Genomic DNA, 18,905 nt, shown 5'->3' with positions numbered 1-18,905 from the left:
CAAGGATTTCTCATAAATTTGTAGCTGGTTCCAATTTGGAATACTTGCAGTTCCACTTAAGGGCCTTCCATTTCCTTTTGAAATCCAACCCATCTCTTACTAATTATGTTCCATATACACAAACGTTCTTACTTTTTCATCCTAAGTAATCAAGACTGACATAGGGTGGGAGAAGGGCAGTATAATCATGACAGATGTGTGTTTTCACTAATCCCAACTCCTTTTTGCCCTAATCCCACCCTTGCTCCCATCAGGGAATTAGTAATTGAGTAGCTGGGTGCTACACCCACTGGTAGTTACAGATTCAAAACACACTAGCACGGGTATGGTCCAAAGACATCATCTGCAGTGGTGTAGCACTAGTGCAGTGCATCAGCACTGGGGCTTTGCAGGGGTGGGAATGCATCAGAGTAGCAAAAATCCATCATGTAGACAAACCTTAAGTCCCTTAGTCTTAACTAGTGCAAGACAAAGCTCAAACAACTCAGGGGGCCACATAAGCCTTTAAATCAGTGATACTCAGACCTGAGTAGTTCAGGAGACAAATTAGCAAGCAACATTACCCAAAAGACCCATCGTAACGTGAATTCGTTGTTTCATTTACCGTAGTACTACATATTCATATTTAGTTTTTTATATATTTATACATATAAAATTTTATTCTCACAACAAAATAACTGACCAAGTATTATTTATTTTATCAACTACAATTGGTTAATAACATAGTAAAAGCATCCTGATTGGTTAATAACAAACTGGTTAATAATTAAATCACACAGTGATTTAATATCATGCTACAAACAGCTGCAGGAGACACATTCAAGAGCCAGTACTGGCTCCTGAGCCTCAGTCTGAGTGTCACTGGTTTAAATGTTCAGATTTTACCTAAGCCTCATCTCAATGATCCAAATCTCTTAGGTCTGCAAAATGGCTGCAGACTGTGCAAGAACAGGCTCCCATGGTGCTTTGCCATTCCCATTTCTGAAGCCGAGATCGGTTTAAAATATGTTTTAAAATGTGAAACAACTTCCTCCCCCTCCAAGATGGTTCCCTGTAAATTTGCAGTAAAGATTTATTTGGATGGAGGAGGAGAGGAGCTTTTATTGTGTCTGAAGCATTTTGTCCCTCTCTAGAAGGTAGCACAGGATGTTAAGGAACCACACGGGGGGACTTATTCTTTCTTGGGAGGATATGAGTAACTCCCATTGATGTCAATAGGACTTATTAGTATTCCTTAGTGGGAGAACAGGGTCCACAAGTTAATTGGCACCATAACTAGGTCCCCCCACAAAAAAACGGGAACTTTTGTGGCACTCTGTGGCTCACTGGATTGGTAGCATGACCCCCGGACTTTCCTGAGCCTGGAACAGCAGAGCCCAAAAGCTGTCACCATCTGATGGCGGATGTCCAGCTCACAGATCCACTGTCACTGCTGGCGCTAATTGGGCTCCTTGCTGTAATCATGTCTCAGGGGCCACGGATTAAATAGAAACCCAGTTGAGAGAGCACTCCCCTCTCACCCTACCAGGTGGTCCCTTTATGTCAGAGTTGAGGCATGTTGGCAGGACACAGCATGAGGGAAAACTTTCACAGCTACTGTGTGTGACTAAAGCAATGACATCAGCCTCACCAGGGCTGTCAAAGCAACACGTTTCACCAGCACTGCAGAGAAAACAATGGTACCACCGGGCCTAGACAACTACAGTCCAGGGTGAAAGCTGAGCTAGCTCTGCCCTGCCTGCTGAGCACCAGCTCAGTGTAATGGTCACGGCGATCATTCTAGACAACAACTAGCCTTGTGATAACAGTGCATTTGAAACACAGCCCTCAGCAATTCATGTTAGATCTAAATCTAAAGACCACAGTATATTATCAAGGCAGCCCTGTGTGATTCAGACACTAAGATGCAGGGTTTTTTGGGGGGGCAACAGAATAATTGCTTGGTAGGATTAATGTCCCCGGATGGCTCACTTCTTCGAGGGGCTAGGGGAGAGTCTCCTTTTTTCACAGTGTCAAGGGGCCAGGAACATAACAATCCGGGGACTCACTCTTTTTTTTTTCAGCAGTCTGCCCCCTATGTCTCCAGTCAGACAGCTGCTGTTCCTGTGTGAGCCTCTCTGAATGTACTTGTTGAGTAGGTCAGAGGCAAGCAGCAAAATCTCAAGGATCTACTTCCCCAGGACAGTGTTCGGATCAATAGCTGAGTCTCTGGCAGGCATAGAGCTAATAGTTTAGACCAAAAGCTAGGGCTGCCCATGAACTGATTCATTGGGATGGGGGACAGAAGAGTGTGCCCAAAGCCTCTCTGACTCCCACTGCAGGAGCAGAGCACAACAGGAGCCGGGTTCATGACTGGGGCTTCTAGGCACTATGATAGTACAAATACTGCTAATATTAATATAACTGCAGCAGTCCCCAGAGTTCTAGATTGGTTGCTCAATTAATATGTCCAGTGGGGCACCAGCAGCCAGCTTGGGAGCATGATTAGTTTGAGGGCATTCGCACCAGGCACTGTGGAGAATGCAGGCCGCTCCCTTTCGGAGCAGCAGTGGGAATTCTGCAGAGCGCGGTGCTCGCCAGCCAGTCTGAGCCATTCTAACAGGCAAAAGAGCTCCTCTGGACCTTTCACTTAGCTACCAATTCTCTGCACATGCCTCAGGCTAGTACCGTACAGCTAGAGTTCTACACTTAATGGCAACACACATCACCTCTCCTCTCAAAAGTAAACTCCATTGTCTGTGAATGCCACTGGAATGAAGTTTAGAGTCTACAGAACCTTATAATATGTTGATGTTGGTACAGTCCATGCACCATAAACCAGATTCTGGGGCAGAAGACAAAACCCTGGCACAGAAACCTCTTTGGGGAGCTGGCAATATTTCAGAATCTGAATGTGCATCCAAATTTTGTAGCTGGGACCAACCTCTATAATAGACTTAATCAAAACTTAGTCTAGATCCTTATGCTGTAGTTTAAGATGTTAGGCGCACAAATTCTGTGAGGCACCAGGGCCGGCGATTCCATTTAGGCGACCTAGGCAGTCGTCTAGGGTGCTGGGATTTGGAGGGGGTGGGGAGGCGGCATTTTGCCGCCCTCAGCAGCAATTCAGCGGCGGGGGGTCCTTCCACGCTCCGGGTCTTCGGTGGCAATTCTGCGGCGGGTCCTTCACTCGCTCCGGGACCCGCTGCAGAAGTGCCCCAAAGACCGGGAGCGTGGAAGGACCCCCCCCGCCGCAGAATTGCCGCCAACGACTGGGAGCGTGGAAGGACCCCCGCCTAGGGCGCCAAAAACCCTGGCGCTGCTCCTGTGAGGCACGAAGGGAAATGACTGCCCCACGGACACAGCCATATCTTTCTATAGCAGCAAGTTCTATACCCAACGCTCACTGCCTCGTCTCAGGAAATAGCTTGAAGGCGAAATCAGCATCGATCTGTTTGTTTTTATCTTCTCCTGGGAGCATTTATGTGATATTAGCAAAATAAATCAATTTTAAATAACTTAGTGTGGGAGCTTACAACAGACCAATTCTTTCCAGCATCCCTCAGGGACATTGCCCAGTCCTACACCATTATGGATGAATGAATGGGCTTTAGTTGTGCTGCAATAGAGTAATTTGTTTTAATAATGTCTGAATGCACACTGAGGTAATACTTGTCCGACCCCAGTAGCATTCACAGGGCAGGAATTCACAATCTGAGAGAACAGTGTTTATTTGCAGTTACAGATAGAAAAGAAACTTATACAAATGATATTGGGAGGGTCCAAATTTATTCTCTCTCTGTGATTCCACACTAGATTTGTTTGGTCCACAGGCCCACAGTTGATTTTTCTAACACATAGTCCTGGAAACTCCAGCGGAAATTTGAAAAGTCTCTCTGGGCTCTGCCTGCCTCTTACACCATCAGCCAGAGTATAAAATCATGAAGCTGAATTTAGATGAAGAACCCTACAGACAGCATCAGGAGAATGAAGATGTCTGCAATCTGGACAGAATCATCCAAATCCTTTCCTAACAAATCCTACTTTCTCCCGGAGGCTCTCCTACTCTCAGAGACAGAATACAAACCATAAAGGTGCCACAGGTGCAACATACTAGCAGCTTGGGTGATCATCTTGTGTCCATGCCCCAGTAAATTCCTTCTCCCATGAAAGGTACTAAGGTATACAGGAGAGGCCATCCTGTGCCCTTGAAATGATCTGCTAGTGGTGTTATGGAGAAGACTGGCTGGGTGTGTGTCTGTCTCAAAATAAGATCAAGAGTGGGACATCCATGCTTTGCCATTTGTGTCCCTCCACAACTTTAGTCAGAAGCAATGTCTCCTCTCACTCCAGTGCTAACTTGTTCTGAAGGTACTTCCCATTCTGACAGGTCTCTGCAGAAACTGCCGTTATATAAAAATCCTTTTAAATTATGAAAACTCCATGAATTCCAAGCTCAGCCTCCCAAAATGACACTGTTTAAAAAAGTTTAAATCTTGTAAACTATAGAAATACAGAAAACTACATAGCACTTGGCCAAGAGTTGAAGGCCAAAGAAACCTGTTGATAATCGACATATTCATAGTCATTTGATAGATGCTAACCAGCATTCACCACTGGCAGAACATCTTGTTCCGCCACACTGTTTTTCAGACCTAATAAAACAAGTTATTTGCTAGTTTTATACAATATATATATTCTTTGGATTGAACAGGCTCTGGGTTGGAGAATTCTTGCTTACCACATGACCTTCTCCCAAGGCCATCTGCTTAGTAGGTCTTCTTATTAGGTTATGTTTTTCTCGATGTAGGGTTCAACATGTTTTTGTTTAAATAGTTCATTGAGTTACAGAGGTTTGCCCCTTGCTGCTCCTATATTGCTACTTTAACAGGAGTGGATGTCATGACAGCACTGCAAAAGCATGATGCTGTAGATAAAGTTGAGATGGAATTTCCATTCGCAGCAATAGTCTATAACTTTCTTTCTCCCCATCAAAAATAAAATCCCTTCTGGGCAGCAGCTTCTGATGCTTGGCCTCATCTCAGAAGCAAATCTTTTCTTTGGAAAGTTTGAGTGTAATCGTTTGGCTGTCCCGGAGTTAACAGATGAGAAACATTTTTGTTCACATCAGTTAAAAACATTGGGAGCCCAAAGGATCAGAGGCATCATTCCAATACCCTGCACACCATATCTTTCTCCCTATGCTATTGTACTTTATTTGTTTGAGGACCCAGAATCCCCTGAGAAAGTGTTTGACAAACTGAATAAAACCAAAAGGCCTGATCGTGCTGTGGGACAGAATCTCAGTGCAGATTACTTCAATCATAGAATCATAGATTTTAAGGTCAGAAGGGACCATTATGATCATGTAGTCTGATCTCCTGCACAACGCAGGCCACAGAATCTCACCCACCCACTCCTGTATCAAACCTGTGTCTGAGCTATTGAAGTCCTCAAATCATGGTTTAAAGACTTCAAGGTGCAGAGAACCTTCCAGCAAGTGACCCGTGCCCCATGCTGCAGAGGAAGGCAAAAAACCCCCAGGGCCTCTGCCAATCTGCCCTGGAGGAAAATTCCTTCCCGACCCCAAATATGGTGATCAGTTAAACCCTGAGCATGTGGGCAAGACTCACCAGCCAGACACCCAGGAAAGAATTCTCTGTAGTAACTCAGATCCCAACCCATCTAACATCCCATCACAGACCACTGGGCATACTTACCGCTAGTAGTCAAAGATTAATTAATTGCCAAAATTAGGCTATCCCATTATACCATCCCTTCCATAAACTTATCAAGCTTAGTCTTGAAGCCAGATATGTCTTTTGCCCCCACTACTCCCCTTGGAAGGCTGTTCCAGAACTTCACTCCTCTGATGGTTAGAAACCTTCATCTAATTTCAAGTCTAAACTTCCTGATAGCCAGTTTATAACCATTTGTTCTTGTGCACACATTGGTACTGAGTTTAAATAATTCCTCTCCCTCCCTGGTATTTATTGCTCTCTATAAATATATCAGAGGAATCATATCTTACTAATGCTTCCATTCTGAATTGGACAGATTCTATGAAAGCTGCTGACTTTGGGAGGAGTTTTGCTTCAGTAACGAATGTAAAACGGGGTCCTTGGAGTATAATCCATTTGCTGCAAGGCTTTAACCTTGAGGCAGAAGCTGACTATGGAAGTGCAGCGTGCCATGTGTTACTTAACTTCTTGTTTGTTTATAATAAAGCTCCATGACAAAATAAAATAAATAAATAAGTGTAATACAGTAGAATTTCACTAATTCACACTGACTGGGAGACTCAGTGTAAATGACCAAATCTTTCAAAGTATTCAATATATGAATGAACACAGAAAAATAAAAGCAATGTTCACTCATCACAAAATGAACTTTGGTCATTTGACCATTGCAGTTACTTTATTAGCAGAAATATGATCCAGGGGTTGAGGCACAAGCCTAGGATCTGGGATCAATTCCCTGCTCTGCCACACATTTCCTGTGTGACCTTGATCGAGTCACTTCCTTTCTTTGTGCCTCAGTTCCCCATCTGTGAAATGGGAGTAATAACATTTACCTACCTCATAGGGGAGTTTTGAGGGTAAATGCAGTAAAGCCTGTGAGATGCCCAGACACTGCAGTGATGGGGCCCATATAAATCCTTTAGATATAATACTTCTGAAAATGCTAGTAAATGTTCTGGAGTTCATAAAAGTGAAACTTATAGTAACATGAACCTTCACTACAGAACTCTGGCCCTGATTCAGCAAAGAACTTACATACATCCTTAAGTCCATCCCTATTCAGGAAAGCCCTGAAAGCTTGTGCTTAACTTGAAGCACATACTTATGCACATGCTTAAGTGCTTTCCTGACTAGGGATCATGGCATCTGCTATTAAATCTTTCCTGAGATGTTAGCAGAGGCCACCATTACACTGGGCAGTCTATAAGTGTATAGCTTAGTGACATACCACTGAGTTCAGATTTTTTTTTTTAATTCACTCAAACCCACAAAATATACAAGCACTTAAAATAACCCAAACAAACTTGTGCTTTCATGAAAGAAAATGGCATGTGAACTGTTTTTTAAAAAGTGCTTAGGTAACGAAGCATAGATTGCTAGATGCCTGTCACTAACTTCTTCTTGCGAGGCGTAAGGGTGTGTCCTCCTCTTTAGGGCACCCTGTTGTGTGTAGACAGTGCATTGCAGGGGGTCTTCATCTCTCCATCAGATCTACAATGACCCTTCTCAGCCTGCATCTTCTCTCACCTCCCACTTTGGGTATTCTGGGGCTTGGCCCTCTGCCCAGCTCATGTAAACATTTAAGCCCCTTCCAGGGTTGCACAAACAAGTCCAAACAAATCGTCAAAAGAAATAGCTCTTCCCCCAACCCAGCCTTCAGTGTAGGTCTCCTATTAGTCCTATCTCATGGGTTCTCATGCAGTAGTTCTTCCTCCATGGTTACTTATCTGTAAAACTTTAACCCAGGGCTTCTCTCCCAGAAAGGCCTGTCTCCTCTGCAGTTTCTCCCCAGACTCAGGGAGCTCAGTCTACTTATAAGATCAAGCACCACCTCCTCTGACCAGGAGGCAATTAGTTAACTCCATCCCAAGTGCAGAGCATGACTCATTGGGGTATTTTCCCTTGCCTGGAAGTGATGGGCGTTAAGCCCCGTCACATGATGATACAGTCAAATAGAACCATACCCATGCTACCATCTTTTTTTGGTGGGGGGGAGGGGCAGTATCACACAAATAGTTAAGTTCCTGAAAAGAAAATCCAGCCTAGCTAAATTTTGCCAGCAAGTCAGCTTTTCAGCCATCATTGTACTAGACATATAATTACCCATAATGTCTTGTTCTCCGAGTATGCCTTCGTGGTCATCAAAAACTTCTGGTTTCAGAGTTATCCTTGCTGAAGGGTCTCTGAGGAATGATGCGGTGACTATTTCTGAGGGATCCGAATAATAAAAATGTCAAGAGTGGTTGCCTTAAAAAACAATTAGCCAGCCCAGTTATAGGGTGTATATTCCCCTCCTATGCAGAAATGCATGAAAGCAGCCAAGCTACCCATAGATGGCTTGTCCTAATTGATGGGTGGTTTAATACTCCTCAAAGTCAAAATAATGACTTTCACAAGTTCCTAGGGGAAATCATAATTCTGACTTTGCTGACATTTGTGTAACAAAAATCCTGTCCCCTTAACACAGCTCCATTGATGCAATGTTATTGTTATTATTAGCCTGTTTTCAGGGTAATAAACTTGGGTTAGATTTGATTTTAAGTATGTGCGTCTGTCCTTTCCTGCTGTTAAAAGGAAAGCAAATTAAGGCATACAAATGAGAGTGTGTCTTCAGCTGCTTTTCACCAGACTCAAGTAATGTTTGTTGGTGTACTGTCAATACATCAGCTCTCAGGGTCTGAGCCAAAGCCCACTGGAATTAATGGGAGACTTTCTATTGACTGCAAAGGACTTCAGATTGGACCTCCAGTAAAGGATATTTTGCTGTTGCTAGGGGAAGAGGATAAAAAGAGTGGACTATAGCCTGAATAAACACTTAATGGTGCATTTACAGAAAGTGCTGTGAAATCTGGTAGAGGCTGGGATAGGGAAGCTGTGCTTCTTCAAAGCCAGAAGCAAAATTCCTTAACATTAACTTTTTAAAATCCACATTATTTAGCATGTTATTTTTTTAAAAAGAAAAAATAATGATATTTTACCCTCTGCTCTGATGAATTGTCAGCAGCAGCTGCATCACCCTGTGCACTGACCCTACCAGATTTGGGAGAGTGGGGGTGGCTAGTGCACTGGTGTGGGGATGTTTCACCTATCCGTAGGACTAGAAATCAGCCTGTGGTGCAAAGACCAGATATAAATATCCCTATAACCTTTTTTTGGGGGGGGGGAGGGAGTGGGTTGTGATACGAGTCAGGCTTTTTGGTCAGCCCCACCATTAGTAAAGCCATTCTAAAATGTACACTTTTTCTTTTAGAATGAGCCTAGCATATTTTGCATTTTACAGCCTATGTCCCAGGCACCACCATTGAAAAATATTTTCCTTTAGGCTAAAACTGGCCTTGTGGTTTATTTACCATTGGTTTTCTGGGTCTGATCAGGTCAGCAGAAACTGGGAAGTTCCTTGACCTAATTTTCACAGGCCGTCCCCTCTTCCAGGATAGAAGATTTAGCTCCAGTGGGATCTATTGCGTGTCAGTGGGCCAACTGCTTCCTCCCCTTCAAGAAATCCATTTCCTTATTTTTAAGCAAGACTCAATTGGCAGGGGCAGGGAAAATGCCGCACAGCCAGTGTTTGAATGATCAGGTATTAAGGATAGCAATATTCACTAATAAAAATAACACTTCTTTATATTACTGCTAAATTCTAGGGATTGGCCTGAGCTGCAAAGTTTCCAAACATTCAGAGCTATTTGGAATTGGGAGTTTGGTTTGAGCTCATCGCTCTTAATTCATGCTAGGCAAACTACAGTGTATGTAGGGACACCACTATGTGTTTTGTTTATTGCGCCTTTAAATCTCTAAGGACTCTGCTGTTCAAGACACAGGCAGCCATTTTGTATTTGACAACACAGAATGGCAGAGGAGAGACACGCAATGTGCTCTGAGCATGGAGACAAAACAAGAACAAAGGTGATGAGGATGGTACTGTAAAAAGGTAAAATACAACAACAGCAAAGAAGTAGTGAAGGCATTTTCTAGTTAAAAAGAAAACTAGGAAAGAGAAGACATCCACTTACAGAAATATGGAAGAGTTCCAGTTTACTAGTAAAGCAGAACAATTTGAAATATACTTGCACATGTATAATGGTTACAATTAATGCACCAAACTGGTCTCTTCTAATTTCATATGAAAATTCAATTTCTTGCACACCAGTGCTAATATAATAGCTTTCCCAAATAGATCTGCATAGAATCATAGAAATACAGGACTGGAAATGACCTCAGTAGGTCATCTAATCTAATTGCACTGAGGCAAGACTAAGTATTGTCTAGACCATCCCTGACAGGTATTTATCTAATCTGATAATCTTCAAATACACTAAGGGCTGTTATAAAGAAGACAGGGATCAATTGTTTCCCATGTCCACTGAAGGTAGGACAAGAAGTAATGGGCCTCATCTGCAGCAAAGGAGAGATAGATTAGATGTTAGGAAAAACTTTCTAACTATAAGGGTAGTTTTGCACCTGAACCAGTTTGAGGAAGACTTGGGAAGCTTGATAACAGCAAGGGTAAGGTTTATTCCCCTCACTCTTTCACAGAGTTCACATTCTTCCTTCCCTTCTCCTCCCCTCAGTGCATCCTGGGAATTGTAGTTCCTGGGCTCAAAGCTACTAAAACCACAAACTACCTGCACCAAGCTAAATATAACAGGTAGTCAAAATCTGGAATAAGCTTCCAAGTGAGGTTGTGGAATCCCCATCATTTGAGGCTTTTAAGAACAGATTGGACAAACACCTGTCAGGAATGATCTAGGTTTTACTTGGTCCTGCCTCAGTTCATGGGGCTGGTCTTGATGACTTTTCAAGGTCCCTTCCAGCCCTACATTTCTATGAGATAATAAACAAAAATTGAGGAAGATCCTTTTGTATTATGTGATAACTAAGCTATGAAAACAGGCAAGAAGAATGCTTGATTACAAGCAGAAAACTATGGAACTGGAACATTCAGTTTGCAATGTGAGAGAGAAACATACAAGGGAGAGGAGCTAAGGTTGCCGTGGGAAACATTACTCTGATTTTACTGACTTTTGTACAATGAAATAAAAATGATGGTGGAAAATGGTACTTTCTTACTTTATATACCTGCTTCCCCTGTGCAAAATTTACCCCTGTGCACCAATGAAGTCCCACTCGAGTTCTCAAAACATAGGCCTTATGCTGACCCTATGCACAGATACTTTCACCCTATATGATTCAAGACCTGACTGCTCCTTTACTGACCAACTAGCTTGAACCCTGCATTATGTGGAAGCAAGCTGGAGTCTATTTTGCAATCAGCATTGTCAAAACAACTGTCATCTCACTTCCAGCAGGGGATTTCTTATTGGTGATATATGAGAAGAGGTAGAAAGAGTCCAGCTGGATTATCAGATACCAGAGGGAGTTTGCAGTGCTGGTGATTAAGAAAAGAAACCAAAGAAACAATGTTTGACTCAAACTGAACCTGCTGAATCTGGAAGACAGCGTGAGAGAATAAATATGGAATCTCACAAAGCTATCGGTCAAACCTTGATTACTTAGTCTCCGTGCAGCAAAGCTGAAGGGTTGATATATTCCCTTAGGTTTCACTAGAGCTTTGGTCCCATTGAGTTTTTAAGAGCCAGAGGAATCAATTGCACAAGAGGTGTCATTGGAGTTTGGGTGCTCTGCAGGACCAGACTTCTAGCTTTGCAGAGTTTAGGAACTGAGATTCTCACAGCTCAGTCAGGTGGAACTCTTACATGAAGTAGGATTGTAGCTACCAAGCCTATAGGCTTTGCCAAAGCCTGTAAACTCTGCATAACTGAAGGAGCAGACCCAGCAGGCTTGGAAGTCTGCTGTCAAGGTTACCCAAGGACCTTTGGATTATTTGGGTTGTACAGTATTAACAGAAGGCCAAATCCTCCAAGCCCCTCTTAGGCAAGACCCACATTGACTTCAGTTTCATTGACTCAAGTCTACATTACAAATTTAAGTCAACCTAAGTTACATTGACATACAGCCACTGCAGTACTTAAATCACTTTTGCACGTGTCCACATTCCTCTCCTTATGTTGGCGATGTGCATCCTGACTAGGAGCGCTTACACAGATTTAACTCCCAGTGTGGGGCATTGTGGGATGCCTTCTGAAAGGCAGCCACAGTCGATGTAAGCAACACAGTGTCTACATTGACACCATGTCAATCTAACTACATCGACCTAAACGCTACGCCTCTCGTGGAGGTGGCATTATGACATCGGTGGGAGCTACCTCAGTGGGAGCTATGTTTTAGTGTAGACACTTACCGAGTTAGATCGATGTTGACTTAACTCTGTAGTGTAGATCAGGGCTCAGTTTGTTACCATGGGAACTTTGCCAGAGTAAAAGCAGTTTCATGCTAGGGATTGCCAGACAGGGTTTCACTGTTGACTATACCTTCCTTGCTAGAGCACAGGGGTAGAAGTGTTCTCTGAGACAGCCTATCAAAGGCATTAAAGATGAAGACCAACAGCCGATCTTTGTTCAGATCAACTACAAACACAAGACTTTTGCTTGTTTTTAATAGATTTATCTAAATAGCCTTAGCAGCAGGTAGAATCTTACTCATTGCTCAGGACAGAAACGTATTTCAGCTTATTTCTTGCATTAGCTGACCAGTTAACAACAAATTAGAGACAAACACTTCTTACTAAACACACACGTTTACACAGGATTAAGCAAGCTTGCTGGGGCTCTTGAGAGCATAGACAGTCATTGCCTTGCAAGGGAAAAATACACCACTAAAGGTCATGAGTTTTGCTGATGCTTTAGCCCTACTCAGGTAGCATCACTGAACAAATTGGCAGCAAACCAATGCCAGCCTTCATCCAGCAACAAGTTGACAAAATGGAGATTTCAGAGTGAGACATCGCTCACCTGTCTGTGGCCTAATAAAGTGGAGAACTTATTCAACCCCAATGTAAACAAAAGTTGCAGGAAAGCAAATGGGAGGTGCTCCAGAACTTGCCAAGAAAGAACCATAATAATCTTCTTGTGCTTAAAAGGGAAACGAGGAGGCCTGTTTTATGACCAGCTCACCACTGAATTTCAGAAGGGAAAGGGCTTTCCGGTAATGGGATCAGCCAGTTGCCAGACAAGCTCTCCTGCCCCAGTGGCTGGGGATTACCGGTAATGATATTTCTATATGAAGGGCGTTGGTAACTGTAAGAGCAATGTAGAATTAAATATTTATGATGTTATTGCAAGTGCTCCACACTTATGAACTGTGAGTTCCCATAATTCTTTTCACCAGCAGGGCTGCTCACCACTGCATGAAGTATAAGCTCATAAAGCACACTGCAACCTTCAAAGGCCATGGCTTAAGCACCTGAATGCAGCATTCTAGTCTAGAGAAGGAGGCACTTTTTCATGGGGACTTAGTGCTTGTGGAACAGACCTAGAAACAGAAGGTCTCTATCCATAGAACATACACAACATAAGCTCCTCCCACGTTGTCCCATTCGTGTGCCTCAAACTTCACTGAGGTGAATCACCTCTACAAGTACGAGGGCATTTCAGTCCCCGTGGTAGGGACAGGACCTTTGATAAGACTGACACAGGGAGCAATTAAAGCCCATTGTGGTGGTGATTTCTGTAATATGGACAGCTGTCCTCTGGACTGTCCTTAGGAGGGGTTAGTAGGGATGGCTGCCCATTTCCCAGCTGTCCTGGGCTCACTCCCTCTGCCTGAGAAAGAAGAATTCCCTAGTCTTGCCAAGATCTCACAGAGTGCTGCGTCCATAATAAACACCAGATACGGGGCTGAGGCACTAAATTCAGATCCAGATTTCATAACCCCTGGGAGCATGTGTATCCTGAGTTATAGGCTGATCCATTACAGGCCCAAGTGAGGGAAGGGCAGAGGGAGTTGAGGACAGCTCTGAAATTAGGATCCAGATCCTTGTAAGTATTTCAAATTGACCCAAAGTTGGGGTGGAGGTTCCTTAGATCAGGGAATTTGGTTCCAGCCCCTCCACAGCCAGTGTAGCCCAAGACAGGCTGAATGAGTCAGCTTGAGAGAAAGAGAGAAACATGGGTAATTATGAGAGTCCTAAATCTATGTAAGGTAGCAGAGAAAAGGCATAGGGAGCTAGGAGACACAATGAGTGTTTAAGTGGCTACCAGAGAACAGAAGAAAGAGAACAGGAAGTATTCACAGTGTTGTGGGATGGTCGGACAATGGCTAAAAGCCCAAGGGGGGACACAGAGCAGAGACACCAGTGGAACAGTATTAGCCACGAGCAAGATTGGTGATTGGAATAAACTAGCACAGGGGATTCCATTAGCATAGAGAATTGTAGACAGGTGAGAAGAGCTTTTAGCACAAATGACATTGTTAATAGACAGAGATCACACAAAGTGACCTGGTCCCCATGACTCTATCAAAAGTTCTTGCTCTTCCTTTTTATATTTATACCTCTAGCACCTTTCAAAAGTTTTCCCACTGTCTTTTTCCTCTCAGTTTTTTCTCGTTTTGTTTTTTTGCTTTATTGATGTATTTAAATATGACTTACTGCTGATCATCATGGATAGAGACTAAAATTATATAATTTGGTAAAAAATAATAAAGTATTGGCTCAGGGTTCTCTCTGGCCCTACTGGGATTCATTTATGGAAATTCATTCCCTTGAATGAAACCCAAAGGCTCCAGATGTAAACAGAAGGAAAAGGACTCAGATAAATAAACAAAACTTCCACAACAATGAACTGTATATTGGAGTGGAAGGAGCAGCCCAAATGTCACAACTTCATGGGTATAGCAAATCAAAGTGACTATCAGAATGGTGGTGGCCTCACTGGGACGTAGGGCTGCCAACTTTGGACGAATTCCTGGAGGTTTCATCACATGACACAATCTTTAATTAATGATTAATCTTTAATTCCTGGAGACTCCAAGCCAACCCTGGAGGGTTAGCAACCCTACTGGGATGTCACTATCTTTCCATGGCCCTACACTTCTGGGGCAGGGGACACAGAGCCAACATCAAGGCTCAAATGTACAGTCTCAGAGTGCACAAGCATCCCCAACCCATGGGAAAGAACAAGGTGCAGAGCCTGTTAGCAAAGGTCTCAAGCCCCTCTGGGCAGTTTGGAAAGTCTGCCCAGCATCCACAGCTCACAGAAAAGTTGAAATTCACTCTGGGGGGTGTCTTGTGCTACGCAGTCTATGAACTCCTCAGGGCAGAGACCTGCCTTATCTGGGTTTTGTAACATGCAGTGCATTTTTCTAACACTCCCGCTGTTATTTATCACCATTGTGAATCCTTTTTTCTTGCTGCAAATATGCACTGTACCTTACAAAGCATGGATAAGAGATGTTCCTGCCCAAAATGCTCAGAGTAAACATACAAGAAAAATTACACAAACTTCCCCCGTACCTGACTTCCACACCACAGAGAAGAGATTGTCCCTCTTCAACTTTCTCCTTTCTGCATCCCCCTCTTCCTCACCTCCGCTTTGCTGCTGCTTGTTCACACTTGTGTCCATGCTGGTAAGATAAATTCAGGGAATCCAGTCTCATGTTTCAGCTGATTTTCTGCTGGCAGCACAAAGGATTCGCGCCCCGCCCCCCCTCCACAATTCACAAGTATTTGAATCAGTTATGTGGGGTTTTTCCTTCCTTTGAAGCATCTGATCCTAGTCGCAGCTGGAGGCAGGATGCTAGGCCAGAGGGACCAATGGTCTGAGGCAATAACAATGAATCCCAAGAGCCCAGATGTGCATTAGCTGTGTGATCCTTGCTGACACGCTCAGGGTTAAATTGGTGGCCAGATTTGGGGTCAGGAAGGAATTTTCCTCCAGGTCAGATTGGCACAGACCTTGGAGTTTTTTTGCCTTCCTCTGGAGCATCGAGTGGGTTCATCTGCTAGGATCACATGGGCCTATCGCACAAAAACCAGTTTCCTGCCATTGCAGGGGCCTCAGGTGTTAGGGCACTTGGGCCCTGCCTTTTTTCTGGTTGTAGCTAAGGAACATCTAGTCTCCTGAAGACTACATTTTGCAGGATGGTTGGCCCTTGTTTGGATTTTATACTGATGATGTGGTGCATAAAATTCACTTGGTGCGATTCTAGTATGAGGTGTTTGTGTTCTGTGTCACCATTGCTGGGTAACTACAGTAACTAAAGCCACACACTCTGCAGCCAGATGAAATGGCACTGGCCACTGTGACACCCCAATATTCACCACTGTCATGTAATTAGGATATGTTTTGTACAATGTATGCCTTGTGAGGTATCGTTCTAAAAGTCTTGATCTGCTAAACAGTAGTATCTCGTTGGATTGTACGTGCTTTCGTCAAATGTGACATTATGAAGTTTGGCTACGTATGTGTTACTGAAACGTGTTGCGAGGCTGAAAACACCCAGAAGCAGCCTTTCAGGTACAACAGTAAAAAGGCCAATGTTAATGGCTTATTAAGGAAATGCACACAAGCACAAGGATTACCCCAGGAACTGTGTAGAAGAGAAACCTCTCAGAGATAGCACTACACAACGGGAACTGTTTGACCCAGGCCACAGCAAAAGAGCGTTCCAGCAAGTGGGAAGAAGATAAAAAAGGGGGACAATGACATCATGGGGGAACCTCACTCTCTCTGCAACAACACACCTGGAAACTCCTGAGGGGCAAGGACTAAACTGGGGGAAGTGATGGTCCCAGGCAGAAGGATGTTTAGCCTGTGTATGAAAACCTGGGAAAGCCAAGGCAGCTTGGGACTTAACAATCTGCCGGCCTGTTTATCACTCAGGGTGAGAATTTGCTAACTTATACCCTACCTACCTAGTTTGTTAAACTCAGTTTGCAGTTTTTGTTTATTTACTAAGGTAATGTGCTTTGATCTGTTTGCTATCACTTATAATCACTTTAAATCTATCTTTTGTAGTTAATAAACTTGTGTTGTTTCTCTATACCAGTTTGTGAAATTCATAACTAGGGGCAAAAAAGCAGTGCATATCTTCCTCCAAATTGAGGGAGGGGCGATTTTCATGAGCTTATGCTGTACAGTTCTCTGTTCAGTGCAAGACAATACAATTTTATGTTTGCACCTCAGAGGGGGTGTGCACTTGAGTGCTGGGCAATCCCCTAGCTGATTCTTCCCATGTAGAGCTGATTTCAGTGTCTGTGTCTTTCTGCAGCTAGGTGGGTCCCTAACGGTGTTTGTGCTAGAGGAGGCTTGAGGGCCTGGTACAGCAGGACAGGGTGAGGGAGGCTGGTGGAATGGGCAGGTTCAGTGGGACCCCCGTACATCAGGTGGCACTGCAGAGGTTGTGGGGGGAACCCATCACAGTCGCTTCAATGGCTGATCCCAGAAGGGGCTGGTGAAGCTAAGGCCACAAGGAGGGAAAATCTTTAAACAAATGGGCAGAGCTGGTGCTGACTGACACCATGGGGAAATGAGGGCCACACAACCCTTAGGCCAGCTCCTGAGGAGCGATATGAAGGCCTCTGTGTGAATCCCTCTAAGAGCTTGCCATGCTGGGAGAAGAGAATGCGTGCACAAGACCAGAAGGTGTTGGCAGGGATGGAAGAGGGAGAATACAGGGAGTGAGGGGCAGAGACAGTGAGGCCGCACCCCAGCCTACCCCATGAGGGTAAAACGGGGATAAGGAGGACATGGGTTATTCACCATAGAATTGCCTGCCTCAGAGAGCAAAGTGCCCAGGCCCGTGACAGGGGCCACTGCAGTAAATTCATAGGGAAAGCCCTTAAGCCTATCTCCCACACAGAACCATCTCCAGCTGATGCACAGTAAAGGGAACCAGGACTCTGGGACATGGATGGTGGGAGCTCCATGGAGCACAGGAACTGCATCCAGTCAGAATAAATGCTGCCCCACCCTGAGGGGATTTCCTGTACCTACAAGTATTACTGACCTCGGATGAAGGGGCAGGGATGAGACAGTAGGTTTGAAGAGGTCACCCTCACAACCACTTGTCTCAGCCCCTCCCCCCCCCTTCCCAGCTCATTACTAGGTAATCTCAGGCTATCTTGGTTTGTTCCTCCAAATCATCCCATGTCAATTATTTGGGGACCGAGTGACATTTCTCTTAAATATCCTAACACAGTCCTGGTAGCCTGGAGCTACTCAGGGCTAAACAGATGATATGCTGAAGCCCAGCTGATCCTCTGCAACACCCCTCCTGTGTGATATGCCCTTTGGGACAGAATTCACCAAGTGCTAACAACTTACATGATTGGTCTCCTCATATCCAAAGTGAAAAGCAGTAACAGGACAGCACCAAGAGCTGTACCAGACCCCAACATCCATTTGAATATACCTGGATTGTAAAGCCACAATAAAATCACAGAGGTGATCTCAGATATAACCTTTGCCAATTAGAAAGATTTGTTTCCTATCCTAGCAAAGGACATATGATTCAGTTGTTTGCTTCATCAAATGCTGCTCAGCCAATGGAACTGGATCAGGACTCTGAGGCGAAGCCACGTGTAAGTATCCAAAAACTTTTTAAAAATGAAAAAAACAAAAACCAATGGGTTGTCATCCCTCACTCCCATCCATAACCTCTTATTTGTCACAATTCTGTTTCTAGGGATGTTTAATTACATCCTTTCTCAAAGGATCCAGTGAATTGACTCAGCATAATGCCTGCACTTCCGTTGCTTGCTAAATACAAAGAATTTCAAACACGTAGGGCAGCAGCTTGCTTTATATCTACATAACTGGGAAGTTCAGATTTATTTGATGTGATCTCCAAGTGTAGCTTGGAGGGAAAACAGGATACTGTATCTGGAAGCAACTGTGTGGCAATCATGCAAAGTAAACTCTGGGTTTGTTTGTAATCTCTTTGTTGGCTTAGCCCTGCTTTGATTTAAGCTGTGGAAAAAGCTACCGCACATTTTCATGCGAAGTTTGAGCTGGAATTTATTAGTCATGGCAGTTTGTTTCTCATGAGATTCTCAGGCAGAGAACGCGGTGTAGTGAATGGGTCAAATTCAGAGGTGAGGTGAATTAGACTCCCTTACACCTGCTTACCCTCACTAAGGAGAAAGGGAGTCTCATTTGCTCCAACACACCAAGGAGCCAAAAGAAGGTGGAAGCTAAAGTACAGAGTGCCTTATATTAACACACACACTCTCTTGTTACTGGCTTTTCTTGCTACTTCCTTTCCTGTTCACTCTAGGTAACACATTGCCCTCCGTGGGCTAGATACTATCTGAGTGCCTGATCC

At 44.0% G+C, this 18,905-nt stretch overlaps 1 long non-coding RNA gene across 2 annotated transcripts in view; it reads right to left on the bottom strand.

Moving 5' to 3' along the window:
• LOC120407190 overlaps positions 1-18,905 on the bottom strand; it is a 58,526-nt gene that overhangs the window by 15,751 nt on the left and 23,870 nt on the right. Inside the window, exons 3-4 of one of the 2 annotated variants that reach the window (XR_005599835.1) lie at positions 7,824-7,928; positions 3,713-3,946 (exon numbers count right to left, since the gene is read on the bottom strand). This is a non-coding gene — a long non-coding RNA (uncharacterized LOC120407190). Of the gene's footprint in view, positions 1-3,712; positions 3,947-7,823; positions 7,929-18,905 lie in introns of those variants that run through there. The other variant, XR_005599833.1, reaches the window with a different exon arrangement.

This window comes from Mauremys reevesii, linkage group 1 (assembly GCF_016161935.1).
Source record: "Mauremys reevesii isolate NIE-2019 linkage group 1, ASM1616193v1, whole genome shotgun sequence".
Taxonomy (NCBI): Eukaryota; Metazoa; Chordata; order Testudines; family Geoemydidae; genus Mauremys; species Mauremys reevesii.
This window is presented reverse-complemented; position numbering and strand designations above follow the sequence as displayed.